The sequence below is a fragment of the Lactuca serriola genome, chromosome 1, assembly GCF_051521515.1.
Source record: "Lactuca serriola cultivar US96UC23 chromosome 1, Lser_US96UC23_V15, whole genome shotgun sequence".
In the NCBI taxonomy this organism is placed as follows: domain Eukaryota; kingdom Viridiplantae; phylum Streptophyta; class Magnoliopsida; order Asterales; family Asteraceae; genus Lactuca; species Lactuca serriola.
The window spans coordinates 206,122,027-206,136,623 of NC_136408.1; the positions used below are offsets into that span (position 1 = coordinate 206,122,027).

The window sequence follows — 14,597 nt, forward strand, 5'->3', positions numbered from 1 at the left end:
ACAAAACCTTCCTTCAGGACTTGAAGGTGAAAACCGGGGCTTCGGGAGGGCTTCGGGAGCTTAATCGCAGAGTTTCAGCACGAGAGATGGAAGAATGGAGCACCTAAACCCGGCACCCCAAGAGTTCTATTTATAGGGGCATTTCTGGTGTGCCACGTTGTGGCTAAGGTTGGCCACATCGTGGGGAGCAAGTCTTATCCTCTTCTGTTGATTAGACGCCCTCAGTCACTTGCCGGATCGCGGCCAAACTGTGCCACGTCGTGGGAGGCCTGACAGACTCAGATTTTGGACCCCGAACTTGTAAAATCCGTAACTTTCGCATACGAGCTCCGTTTTCGACGTTCTTTATATGCACGTGTAGCTGAAAATATTATCCACAACTCTCATTTAGACTTCATCAGCAAATTTTGACGTTATTTTTAATTATTTATTTTTAACGGGCCGGGACACGAAAAGTCCGTTAAAAATCCATAACTTCTTCATCCGATGTCCGTTTTCGTCAGACTTTTCGCCGTTGCGCTACCAATGTTGAGACCTTCGATTCTCATTTAGGTTGTTTTGGTCAAAAGTATCTCGAGCTCTATTTCGAGTTTTTAACTGTCTACTGCTATACCCAAATCTTGGAAAAATCATAACTTCTTCATATGATGTCAGATTTGGACGTTCTTTTTATGTACGCTCACGGTTTAATGTTATCTATAACTTCCATTTAGATACTTAAGGCTAAAAACTATTGTATTGAAACTTCGTGTTTTTCGTTTAATCGGTGTTGCCGGTTTTGTCGGAAATCTTAGAATGATCATAACTTCTTCGTTATAACTCGGTTTTTAGTGTTCTTAGTATTTCTATAAACCTTGACACATTATCTAGCATAATAGACATCCCTATAGAGACTTTTACACATTTCATTTTTGAAGTTAATTTCATTATTTCAATAGCTACAATACTTGACTTTTTAGGTCATTACATAGAGTCGAAATATCGGGTTGTCACACTTCACCAAAACAAACACCACCATAACAGCCAACTCCCACACCGACACCGACAGTACCGGTTTCGGTTGTTTCAACTTCCATAACCGAAACCTCACTACCACCTCCACCCGTATATTCGGCTTCTATTTCCACCACACCTTTAACCACTCCAATCATTACCCCAAACACCATTACTACTACCATCCCTGATAAAACAGCAAGGGTCAACGTATCTAATACGGGGGCACCTACTGTATCTGAAACTCCAGTCATTACTATACCTCCCTCACTAACCAAATCAACCGATTTTGGTGCTACACTCGGTGGTGACAATGATGAGTATGATTCCACATACTTTAGTCGCTATCATTTGCAATCGGATGAGGATACTGAAGCTCCAATCAACCGACAACACTTGGACAATATTCATGAGAAGCTGGACATGTTGCTTGCTGATACGAAAGCTTATGGCGGGGTCGTTCTAAAAGCCTTTTTGGAAACCGCCATATAGCAATATACAAAAGCCATGGATAAATCCACTAACGCTGTTAACGAATCCACTTCTCTTTTCAAGAAAGCTACTACTGATATTGCTGAAGTTGTTTGCACAACTCAGATCATTCTTGATTCTTTGAAAGGGCATGCAGATACAAATGTTGCTAAGGTTCAAGCTTCGGTTGATTCTCTTTCTCAAACTTTAATAGAAGAACACACGAAATTTGAAGATGTTCGTTCTTCTCTGAAAGCCAATAATGCAACTCTCATAAGTTCGGTTTCTTCCAAACTGGACTCTATGCATGCTGAGATAGCCAAGGAGAGTTCCTTGAAAGAAGAAATTGCCAAACAAGCCTCAACCATTACCGTCCAGCAAGTCCAGCTTACACAGGCAGAGAAGGAGATTTCTTTGTTAAAAGCCGAAAGAGCTGTCTTTCAAAGCTGTGCCAATGATGTGAAGGATATGTTGACCAACATACTTGGTGCTCATGATCCAATTCTAACTCTTACTATTCGCAATCATCTTACAGCAAAGCTGCTTCCCGCCCTTGCAATTCTACACGAAATGAAAGGTGTTTCAGAGCCTATCGTCACTCCAAAACAAGGGGGAGAGGAATCGCAGAAGGCCGATATCACAAAAGAACTGAAGGTTAATGTAGCTTCAGGTTCTGGCCCGAAAGAGAAGATGAAACAGATTGCTCTTGATAGCGATAGTGATATTGATGAGACTATAGTCGTGGCACTGCAAAGAAAGAAAAGAGATAAAGAGTTAGATGAAAACTTGAAGATCTCTAAAGAGTCTGAGGAAATTGAGCGAAGAAACAAAGAAACAGAAGACATCTTACAATGTAAATAAGCTCTTTTTCCTTAATGGACTAGGGAAGTGTTGATCAGTTAGGCTATTGAGTCACCAAGCTTTTACTGGTTAGAGTCGATCGCTTCATTTGACTGTGACAATTCCAAGGACTCATAGTTTGACATGTCGATTACGCGAAATGCATTTGCTTTTCATTGTTTTGATTCAACTATTGAGATTCCGTTTCCAAGTCCAAAGGTTGGCCGAGAGCTTATTGATTGGTATTTGAAATATGGTCAACCTCAGTATCGTGCATGGAGTGCTCAAAAGATTACGACTGTCAAAGTTTTGAAGCCGACTCCAGTTGGCAAGTTTGTTAATGTCCATTTCAAAGTAACACGAGGGACTGCAAACTCTGTCTCAATGATATCGCTTGCTGATCTTCCCAATCTTAATCCACACGATTGGATTTTGCTTGTCAACATTCTGCTCGATGATTCCAAGGAGTATGAACCGATTATAGATCATCTGAAAAGAATGTTGGGATCCTATATACACAAAATTGCTACAATGGATCAGGAGATTGCAAGAGTCATGAATAAAAAGCCGACGGTCAAGCCGACCCAAAAGCCCGGTGATGTGAATAAGATGAAGATCGGGCAGATTGAATCAACTCATTTGACGGTCATGTTTACAAAGGGTGAAGCTCACAGGTTCTTGTTCGCTTTGGTAGATAAACATCTGTTTTCTACTGACTGCTTAGAGCACATCATCAATCTAATACATCGGTGCAAGCAGAACTCGGATGCTGATAAGAAGAATTTTACTGATATGCTTCGGTGGTACATCACCTTTCGGTACCATTTATTAGCTATCATACCGAGAGTGTTCAAGACGGTGAAAAATCCCTCGGTTCCTAAGAGTTGAAGTTTCGGCTCCGAAGACGCAAAGGGGGAGATTGTTGGGCTTATTATGTTGCGTCTTAGGACTTTTTGTATATGTCCAGATTGGGCCTGTCCATCTGTGATTATCTCTTTAGGGTTAGACTATATATATGCATGCATGTATGCATTATATTTTACACATCTTAATATTTTACGATTGAGCTTGTAACCCTAAACACCTCTACAGTCGAAGTTCTTAATCAAGCTCTTCTGAGGTGTTGAAGCTTTAATCATTCGACATATTCAAGCCATATTCTCTTTCACTTTATGTTCATTCTTGTTTGCGTACTTAGAAATAATTAATCCTGATAGAACTTTGTTCTAACATTATCTACAACAGATACAACTTCATACACACCATCACAAGGTAATGCTTTAAAATAAAGAACATTCTTAAAGAAAGCATTTATTGCACCAATTTCATTATCAAAAGAAAAGGTAAAGCCTTGTTTGTAAAAAGCATGAAAGGAAATAATATTTCTTGCAATTTCTGGAGAATAACAGCATTTATTCAAATCTAAAGTAAACCCACTACTTAGCAACAAAGAATAAACTCCAATCTTGGTGACAGGTGAAGCTTTCCTATTCCCCATGATCAAGTTTATCTTTCCATGCTCCACTTTCTCACTTCTTCTTAGTCCCTGTAAATCAGAACAGATATGAATACCACAACCGGTATCAAGGACCCAAGAGTTAGAATAGGGTGAGTTATTAGATAGAATAGTGTAAATACCTGTATTGTTGGGTTTGACTTTCCCATCCTTCACATCTTGTTGGTACTTTGGGCAATTCCGCTTCCAATGCGACTTTTCATGGACATAGAAGCATTTAGCCCATTTTGGGTCAGAAGAAGGAGTGACAAAACCTTTCTTGGTTCCACTTGAAGAAGAGCCATCAAGGGTCTTACCCTTGGTACCCTTCGAAGGGATCTTCCTCTTCTTTCCTCTACCTTTCCCGATTGCTAGGACAGGGGCAGATTTTGGAGTAAGAATAGGAGTGTTAACAACCGACTTACCTTTCAGACCTGTTTCTGCGGTCTTTATGAGTCCTTGAAGTTTGCTGAGTGTGAATTCTTCCTTATTCATGTGGTATGTCATGCGGAATTGATCATAACACGAGGGTAAGGAGTGCAAAATGATATCTATTGCTTGCTGCTCGGGGAAGTTCACATTAAGCTTCAGCAAACGATCCACATACCTTTGCATTTTCTGCATGTGGCTCGTGACGGATTCTCCATCCTTCATCCTGGTTGTTATCATGGAGGAGATTATTTCATACCGTTCTTGACAAGCACTCTGATGGTATCTTTCCATCATATCTTGGTGCATCTCAAAAAGGTAGTAGTCCTCATAGGACTTCTGGAGTTCAGCTGTCATGGTGGCCATCATGATGCATGCCACTTTGGTGGCATCTCTTTCATGAGTCCGGAAATCAGCGATCTCCTAGGGAGTAGCAGTGGACTCATCGATCTCCTTTAGCTCCTTATCGAGGACATATTCCTTGTCCTCTTAGCGAGTCACCATCATGATGTTCCGAATCCAATCCATAAAGTTGGAACCATCGAAGATAACCCTCCCACATAGGTTGATGAGGTAAAAGGAGCCAGTAGGGTTTGAGCCAGAAGTAGTGTTGTTGGAAGACATCTGAAAAGAAGAGAACTAGATTAGTTTAGATATAAAGATAGTCCTTAATAAAACACCGAAATGTAATATTAAGGCTAGGATCTAACCACAATATATCATAACTTAGAAGAAGGATGTCGTAATCTAAGCTATAACATATTTGAAAGGTAGGTGAATGACGATTCACTAATTTCCACCATGAAAATCGAAATATAAATATTAGGTTTTAATTGGTTCTTAGAAATTCCTAGAATATTTTGAGAGTCAATGAGTTTTTCAAATACATGTTTCAATCTCGAGTGTGCCCTCCAAGTTTTGTAACTGGGATGCCGATGATCACAAAACGAGGTGTGAAGTAACCATGCAAATCACTTGGTACCCTTAATGTTTATCACTCAATCAATGTTCCGGTTAACCACACGCGCTCCGCCGACCTATAATAAACTTTAAGTCACCCTTTACCTACCTTGTTAAGTCCAAGTTAGTGTGCCGGTTAACCACACACGCTCCACTAACGACTTAAACAAAGTGTAAAGTGTAATTTCATGGATTAGCACCTTATTCATATTTTCCTAAAGTGACTAAGATTGGGAATTTAATAAAACACTTAGTTACTTTGTAATATTCATCATACTTTTAATGAGAATTTTATAAGTCCTTGTCCTACCCGTTCGGCTAACGACCCTCCACCAATCAAGGAAGTGGTGGGTGAGAGTGGACACCCATTAAGCTGTCATTTTATAGGCAGCAACCTTATGCCCCCCCCTTATAGACCGACTTCGTGAATGAGGCCTACTAACGGTAATACGAATTGATCTTATATATATATATATATATATATATATATATATATATATAAAACTTATAATATTATAAAGTATAAGGGTTGATTTTTAACTTTTAAAAATCTAGGGGTTGGAACTAAAGTTTATTAAGATAACTTTATATGTTCCAAAACTTGAGGGAAAGTTTTGTAAGTTAACAAAACTCTTCAATTCATAACTTATGAGTTATTAAAATGAAGACTCTTCATTTTTGTAACTTATGTGATCTTTTAATGGGTTTTAAACAAAAAGACTTTTGGTTATGCATAACTTGAGGACAAGTTATGGACTCCATTAAAACACATAAAGATCATGAATTAAGCATTAAACAAGTAATTCCTATGATCTATCAAGAACTCATAAGAACATGAATATTCATATCAAAATTTCAAGAACATATGAACACATATAATCATGCAATTTTGATATTAGCCATTGTAAATGGATTAGAACAACCATTACACCATCTAAAACAAGTTTTACAACACCAAAACAACTTAGGGTAATGTTTCTAGTCCATTTCCAGCAGCAAAAATTGAAATTATGCACTCTGTCTGGCCAACTCGTCGAGTGCACGAACTGACTCGATGAGTTGGTTGAAGTTTCACTTGGACTCGTTGAGTCCCCCCATGGACTCGTCAAGTCCCCTGTGCAGATAGCTCAAAAATTCAATTTTTACACTATTTTGCATCAAGTATTAACAAACAAGCCTAGGCTCTGATACCACTGATGGGCTATGAGCATTCTAACACCCCTAAGTGTGCATGCAACCCTAGAAAACCTTGGATCTATGTTTGTATGAAAATACATGCAAAATATGATTTCCAAGGTTCATAATCCTATCTAGCATACATGGGGAACTTTTAATCATAAAAGATGGCTAGAATTACATACCTTGTAGTTGATTTGATTCCTTGAAAACCTTGAGAGCCTAGCATCCCAAGTGTGATGCCTAAAATGCTTCACACATCACCAAGGACTTTGGAATAACTTTGAGAGAATGTATAACAATTGCAGAATCAGCTTTCCCTCTCTATCTTGCTTCTAGTTCCGATTTTGGTGAGCTTCATATCCTTTATATAGTGTGTTACAATTAGGGTTGCACCATGTAAACCCTAATGTAACATAGCTCTTCATTTCCATGACCCATGGGTTTGTAACTCCCATGTAGCATCCATGGAGCATCCTATGTACCTTAGCCCAACTTGATAATCCATGGAGCATTTAGCCCACAATACAAGTTATGGATGATCTACACAATCAACCCATATATTTAATTAGTCATCTTTTGATCACTTAATTAATTCTAGATTAATTCTTGATCAATACTAATTAAATAATATTATTAATATATTAGAACTTATAATATATTAATAAACCATAAGTGTTATTTCTCTCATTTTAGTTTATCCAAATGTTTGATGCCATGCAACCCAAATGCACCATGTCGGGTCGGGTCAAGTACATACCAAATATAATTATGGATTTAGACACCTTATGCAACAAAGGTTTCAAGCTTCCCAAAACGAATCACAATACAAACGAGGCACACCGACACCCGATACAGTGGCCGGTGGCGGCAGGAAGCGGCAACCACCACCTCACGGTGGTGGTTTTGTGCTTGCTTAAGAGTAGTACTAGGATGGGTGACCCCCTGGGAAGTCCTCATGGTGCACCCCCTTTTTCGTTGCCCGTTTGCGACAGAACGGAGTCGATCACTCACGTGGATTCCACGACTCGTGTACGAAAACAAAGGAGGTTCTGCGTCTTGTAAGACATAAAAGCAATAAGCTTGGATAGTATTTCGGGTGCGATCATACCAGCACTGATACACCGGATCCCATCAGAACTCCGCAGTTAAGCGTGCTTGGGCGTGAGTAGTACTAGGATGGGTGACCCCCCGGAAGACCTCGTGTTGCACCCCCTTTTCGTTGCCTGTTTGCGTTTTTTTAGGTTTTACGTGCGTTTTTTTTTCTTTCTTGATATGTCTATGCTCGGGCAGCCTCCGGTTCAATGTTGATGGTTTTTGTATTTTCGGAACGGAGCCGATCACTCACGTAGGACCCACGCCTCGCGTACGAAAACAAAGGTGGTTCTGCGTCTTGTAAGACATAAAAGCAATAAGCATGGATAGTATTTCGGGTGCGATAATACCAACACTAATGCACCAGATCCCATCAATACTCCACAGTTAAGCGTGCTTAGGCGAGAGTAGTATTAGGATGGGTGACCCCATGGTCCTCGTGTTGCACCCCCTTTCTGGTTGCTTGTTTGTGTTTTTTTAGGTTTTACGTGTGTGTTTTTTTTTTATATTTTTTTCTTTCTTGGTATGTATATGCTTGGGCGACCTTCGGTTCAATGTTGATGGTTTTCGTATTTTCAGAACGGAGACGATCCCTCACGTGGGTCCCACGCCTCGCGTACGAAAACAAAGGAGGTTCTGCATCTTGTAAGACATAAAAGTAATAATCATGGATAGTATTTCGGGTGCAATCATACTAGCACTAATGCACCGGATCCCATCAGAATTCTATAGTTAAGCGTGATTGAGGGAGAGTAGTACTATTGTATTGAAACTTCGCGTTTTTCGTTTAATCGGTGTTGCCGGTTTTGTCAGAAATCTTAGAATGGTCGTAACTTCTTCGTTATAACTCAGTTTTTAGTGTTCTTAGTATTTCTATAAACCTTGACACATTATCTAGCATAATAGACATCCCTATAGAGACTTTTACACATTTCATTTTTGAAGTTAATTTCATTATTTCAATAGCTACAATACTTGACTTTTTAGGTCATTACATAGAGTCGAAATATCGGGTTGTCACATCATCCCCCCGTTAGAGGAAATTTCGTCTCGAAATTTAATGTAAGAAAAATACTTGTGGATTAGGGAAACAGATGTGGGTACTTGTGTTTCATCTGATCTTCGCGTTCCCAGGTGTATTCAGGTCCTCGCTTTGCATTCCAGCGGACCTTCACGATGGGGATGTGACTTTGTTTTGTTCTTTTAATTTCCCTATCCATGATTTCAATTGGTTCTTCTATAAAGTGGAGACTCTCGTTGATTTTGATCTCGTCTAAAGGGACGACGACGGTCTCATCGGACAAACGTTTCTTCAAGTTTGACACATGAAAGGTAGGGTGTACGTTATTGAGTTCCTGCGGTAGACAAAGTTTGTAGATTACCGGGCCGATCCTTGCGAGGATCTCGAATGGTCCGATATACCTTGGATTTAGTTTCCCACATTTTCCGAAACGTATTAACCCTTTCCAGGGCGAGACCTTTAATAGTACTCGGTCCCCGACTTGAAATTCCAAGGGCTTCCGTCTTTTGTCTGCATAACTCTTTTGTCTGTCTCTTGAAGCCTTTAGTCATTCCCGAATTTGTACAATCTTCTCGGTTGTCTCTCTTATGATTTCTGGTCCAGTGAGAGTGTTGCCGGGTGCTTGTCCCTTGGCTAGTTGTGTGTCACCTACTTCAATCCAGCATAGTGGTGATCTACACTTCCGGCCGTAGAGGGCTTCAAATGGAGCAACTTTAATGCTGGAGTGATAGCTATTGTTGTATGAAAATTCAATTAGCGGTAAATGGGTATCCCATGCTTTACCAAAATCGATTACACAAGCTCTTAGCATATCTTCCAGGGTTTGTATGGTCCTCTCACTTTGACCGTCGGTTTGTGGATGGTAAGCTGTACTCATGTCGAGCCTCGTTCCTAGGGATTTTTGTAACGATTGCCAGAATCGCGAGGTGAACCTACTATCTTTGTCAGAGATAATAGATATTGGTACACCGTGCAGTCGTACAATCTCTCGGATGTAAGTTCGAGTTAGCTTCTCCATCTTATCGGTTTCCTTAATGGGTAGGAAGTGTGCGGATTTTGTTAACCTATCGACAATTACCCAGATGGTGTCAACTCCACCTGTTGTCTTGGGTAATTTGGTTATGAAATCCATGGTTATCCATTCCCACTTCCACTCGGGTATTTCAGGTTGTTGTAGTAATCCTGATGGTTTCTGGTATTCTACCTTGACTTTGGCGCAAGTCAGACACTTTCCCACATAGGTAGCTATCTTTGTTTTCATGTTCGGCCACCAATCCAGTTTCTTGAGGTCCAGATACATCTTGTCTGAACCTGGATGCACATAGTATCGAGTCTTATGCGCCTCGTTCATGACCACGTCTCTGAATCTACCAAACTTCGGTGTCCAGATTCGATCCATGAAGTAACGAACTCCGTCACCCTTGACTTCAAGATTCTTGTCCATTCCTCTTAGGGCTTCACCTGCCACATGCTCTGTTTTCTAGGCTTCCCTCCGAGCTTCTTTGATTTGTGTGGACAGATGTGAATGGATCGTCATGGTTAAGGATTTCACTCTGCGACTTGAGTATTCTTTTCGACTAAGGGCATCAGCTACTACATTCGCTTTTCCCGGGTGATAGCGAATTTCGCATTCGTAGTCGCTAAGTAGTTCAACCCATCGCCTCTGCCTCATGTTGAGTTCTTTTTGGTTGAGTATGTGTTGAAGGCTCTTGTGGTCTGTAAAGATGGTGCACTTGGTACCGTATAGGTAGTGCCTCCAGATTTTCAGAGCGAAGACCACCGCTCCAAGTTCTAAGTCATGAGTGGTGTAGTTGACTTCATGTGTTTTTAGTTGTCGTGAGGCATACGCAATAACCTTTCCTCTCTGCATTAGTACACAGCCCAACCCTTGTTTCGAAGCATCGCAATACACCACAAAATCTTCGATCCCCTCTGGAAGAGAAAGAATAGGTGCACTGCAAAGGGCCAGTTTCAGAGTCTGAAAGGCAACATCTTGTTTTTCTCCCCAACTGTAGGTCACACCTTTCTGAGTTAGGGAGGTAAGAGGCTTTGCAATGCTGGAGAAGTTCTGAATGAACCTTCGATAATAACCAGCAAGGCCTAGAAATTGGCGAATCTCTGTTGGTGTAGTTGGTGCGGACCAATTTTTGATAGCCTTGATTTTAGATGGGTCCACGTGGATTCCTTCCTTGCTGACCACGTGACTGAGGAAGTCCACCTTTCTAATCCAAAACTCGCATTTTGAGAACTTCACATAAAGTCTCTCAGCTCGTAATGTCTCTAAGACTTGTCTCAGATGTTGCCTATGCTCTTCTTTACTCTTTGAATAAATGAGTATGTCGTCTATGAATACTATCACAAATTTATCCAAGAATGGACGACATACCCGATTCATTAGATCCATGAATACGGCCGGGGCATTGGTTAGTCTGAACGGCATCACTATGAACTCGTAATGCCCGTATCTTGTTCGGAAGGCCGTCTTGGGAACATCACTCTCCAGGACTCGCAACTGGTGATATCCCGATCTCAGATCGATCTTGGAGAAGTAGTTGGCTCCTTGGAGTTGGTCGAATAAGTCGTCGATTCGAGGTAGGGGATATCGATTCTTGATGGTAAGTTTGTTGAGTTCTCGGTAGTCGATGCACATCTCGAATGATCCATCCTTCTTTTTCACGAATAACACAGGTGCTCCCCAAGGCGAGAAGCTCGGCCTGATGAATCCTTTGCCGAGTAGCTCATTCAGTTAGCTGGATAGCTCCTACATCTCTGCTGGGGCTAATCGATAGGGCGCTTTGGCTATTGGGGTAGCTCCGAGAATCAGATCGATTCTAAACTCGACTTGTCTTGCGGGTGGTATTCCTGGAAGGTCCTCGGGAAAATCGCATATGTCAGGCACATTCTTGACGTCCTGGACTTCGTGTTTCACATCCATGACATGTGCCAAAAACGCATGACATTCCTTGCGTAGGCACTTTTGAGCTTGGATACTTGAGATGATACAAGGAGTGGTACTAGGTTTGTCGCCCAAGATAATGAAAGTTTCGCCGGTTGGTAGATTAAGCTGAACGGCCTTATCATAACATAAAATGTCCGCATGATGAGAACTCAACCAATCCATGCCTATGATGACATCGAAACTCTTAATCGAGACTGGCATGAGGTTGATTGGAAAGGTATTATTGTTTAGAGTTAGGGTACAGTTTAAGTATATCTCCTTAGTGCCTTCTGTTTTACCCGTTGGCCATTTCTACTATAAACGGTTCACTTAATGATTGTGGTGTTGGTTTTAGCAGGCCTTTAAAATCATGACTCACAAAACTTCTCTCTGCTCCACTATCAAACAAAATGCATGCATATGAGTTATCGAGAAGAAACGTACCCGTAACAACAGTGGGGTCCGCAACGGCTTCATCTTGTCCCATTGCGAACACTCGGCCCTTTCCGCCGGTATTCCTGTTGTTTGCCTTCAGGCAGTCCCTGCGGTAGTGTCCCATGGCTCCGCACTCAAAGCAGGCTTGGCTTACTCCAGTATTAGCAGTGGGGGCGACTTGTTGGGTTGGCTCCTTGCAGAAGTGGGCCGTATGCCCCTTCTTATTTCACCTAGTGCATTGGAGGTCACGGTAGAGACCGTGGTGGTGGAAGTTGCATTGGTTACATTTCGGAAGTTTCCCATTGTATGAACTTGTGGGAGCAGTGATGGTAGGTACAATAATAGTGTGGGTCGCTACCACTTGTTGTTTCTTGGGGTTATCCTATATGGTTTGCCCCCTTCTCTTGTTCCAAGGCCTTCCCTGGCCCTGTACCTCCTTAAATGGATTGGCGGTAGCTGCAATGGTACCCTGTTTTACCCTGTGGTCGATGAGTCGCTGAGCTAGGCGTTTGGCGCTGTTGAAAGTGATAGGGTTGGAAGCTAGGAAATGACCTTGAATCTGCGGTGACAACCCCCAAATGTACCTTTCAACCTTTTTCGATTATGGGTTGACCATGGTAGGGCACAATGCAGCGAGGTCGCTAAACCTAGCTGTGTAGGCGACTAGATCAGACCCATTCATCTTCAGATTCAAGAGCTCTTGCTTAAGTTTCTGTATCTCGCCCCTTGGGCAGTATTCTTCCAGTAGTAGAACCTTCAGGTCCTCCCAACTCATGGCGTTGGTGACAGTGAGAGTCACAGAATTGACATGGCTTTTCCACCAGGTGAGGGCTCGGTCAATGAAGGTGCAAGCAGCGAACTTGACTTTGCTTGCTTCTTGGAATGAGCAGATCTCGAAGACCGTTTCGGTCTTTTCGAACCATTGCATTAGTGCAATGACTCCCCCAGTGCCATTAAAAGTTTTTGGCTTTGCGTTGGAGAACTCCTTGTAAGTACATTCTCTTACTTGACCATGACCAGTGCCATGATTGGAATGATTCGTGCTGCTTCCTGCCCCTCCATTTCCGTTGGAGTTTATTTGCGAGAGGGCTACAGTTACTGCTGCTGTGATAGCAGCCTGGACCATGGCTGGATCATAAGTTGGTGGTGGAGGTGGTGGTGGTGGTTCCGTGCCCGGTCTGGGTCTTAGGTTTGGACGAGGAGGCATCGCGCTGCTAAAAGAAAATGAAAGATTTATAAGTTTTGGTAGTTCAGAGTTGAATGATAATGATTTAACTCTCCTTAATAGTTCAAGAATTTGGTATGACCTACACAGGGTTTTGAGTTCGATTTACAAATTGAGTTTGAATAGATAAACTCATGAATTGAATGAACTGCACATAATTAACACACGAAAGAGATATGCCCTATATATATTAAACATATGGTTGTGTTACATCCGAGTTTAGACAAAAAAAATTTGACCTTTCTAAAGGTCTCCGATTACAGAAAGTTTAAAGAAAATAATACTTTTAGCCGAAGTCATAACTTATAACAAAATTTGAAAGTCGGGCAAGTACTACTTGCGGCGCGGGTTGCGTTTGGAGCTTGACTCCGTGTCTGACTGTTTTGACTCCATGAGGCGCCTATCAAACGCGGCTTGTTGTTCCCTCATTTCCGTTATTGCTGTGATCGTGGCATTCAGTTGTTCTTGGAGGGCATTAGTGCAGTTTAGGCCATACCCCTACAACTTGTCCAAACGGCGGATGTCGAAAGTGTGCACTTGTACTTCCACATTGACCTCGCGGATCTGGTTGGCTTGAACTCTAGATTGATAGCACTGGTTGGCTACCTTGCCAATCATCACTGGGAGTGCTCGGTCCGCTGAACCCCCGCCTCTAACATCGTAGAAGTCTCGGCACATGCCGTAGGGAGGGCGTAAGCTTTGTTGTTGGCTCCAATGGTGAAGGTGACTCCCCCACACGGGAGTTGGTCCTTGGAAGTTCCTCACATAGATGGGAGGTTGTGGGGCCGGTGGATTGATTACCTCTGGCTCCAAATCTGTACCAGAGTCCTCTCCTTCATCCAACTCTATAGGTTCCTCGTCTTCTTCGGGATCTTCTTCGATCCATCCTCCATTACCTTGGTTGGGGTAGTAGGGGTCACCGGGGTGATGGAATCCATCCATTGAGTCTATACGAGAATAAGGTTAAGAATTGACTATAAGCTAAAGCATATGAAAATTACCCTTAAGTTTAATGGTTGTAGATACTCAAATGCTCCCTTTGTATTCTTTAACGATATGCTTTTGGTAAGTTTTAAATTTGTTGTCCACTGCAGACACTCCTTGGCATACGTTAGTCGGCACTCGGACAAATATAGTTGATCAGGCTATATTCTTCCTACCGATTACATGTCCCAAGGCGTACCTGCACTGCACAACTTATTTATAATACTTCTATAATGATCTATTTATGAAACTAATATTAGTATGAAATGAATGTACGCCTACTTTATAGGAACTAAATAAATTTAATTTCAAAAGTATGACTCTTACTCAGAGTGTTTTTGCCCAGTTGTGTTTATAGTTGTATACCAAAAATGGTTTTGATATACTTAATTCCCTATAAACAACGCTCTGATACCAATCTGTCACACCGCCAAACCAGAACGGTGGAAACGTTCGGGGGCGGAGGACGTCATATTCAGTATCATAACAGTTCATAGAAAGGAAAGTACACACCACCATATATATATAAAGGTTT

At 41.7% G+C, this 14,597-nt stretch overlaps 1 non-coding gene and 1 pseudogene across 1 annotated transcript; both read left to right on the forward strand.

The window, feature by feature from the left end:
- The first annotated feature begins 7,461 nt into the window (after positions 1 to 7,461).
- LOC145085146 (5S ribosomal RNA) lies at positions 7,462 to 7,579 on the forward strand. Its single transcript, XR_013699558.1, has one exon. It is a non-coding gene; the product is annotated as a 5S ribosomal RNA (ribosomal RNA).
- A 216-nt stretch (positions 7,580 to 7,795) lies between these two features.
- LOC145080539 (5S ribosomal RNA) lies at positions 7,796 to 7,910 on the forward strand (annotated as a pseudogene).
- Positions 7,911 to 14,597: the final 6,687 nt, after the last annotated feature.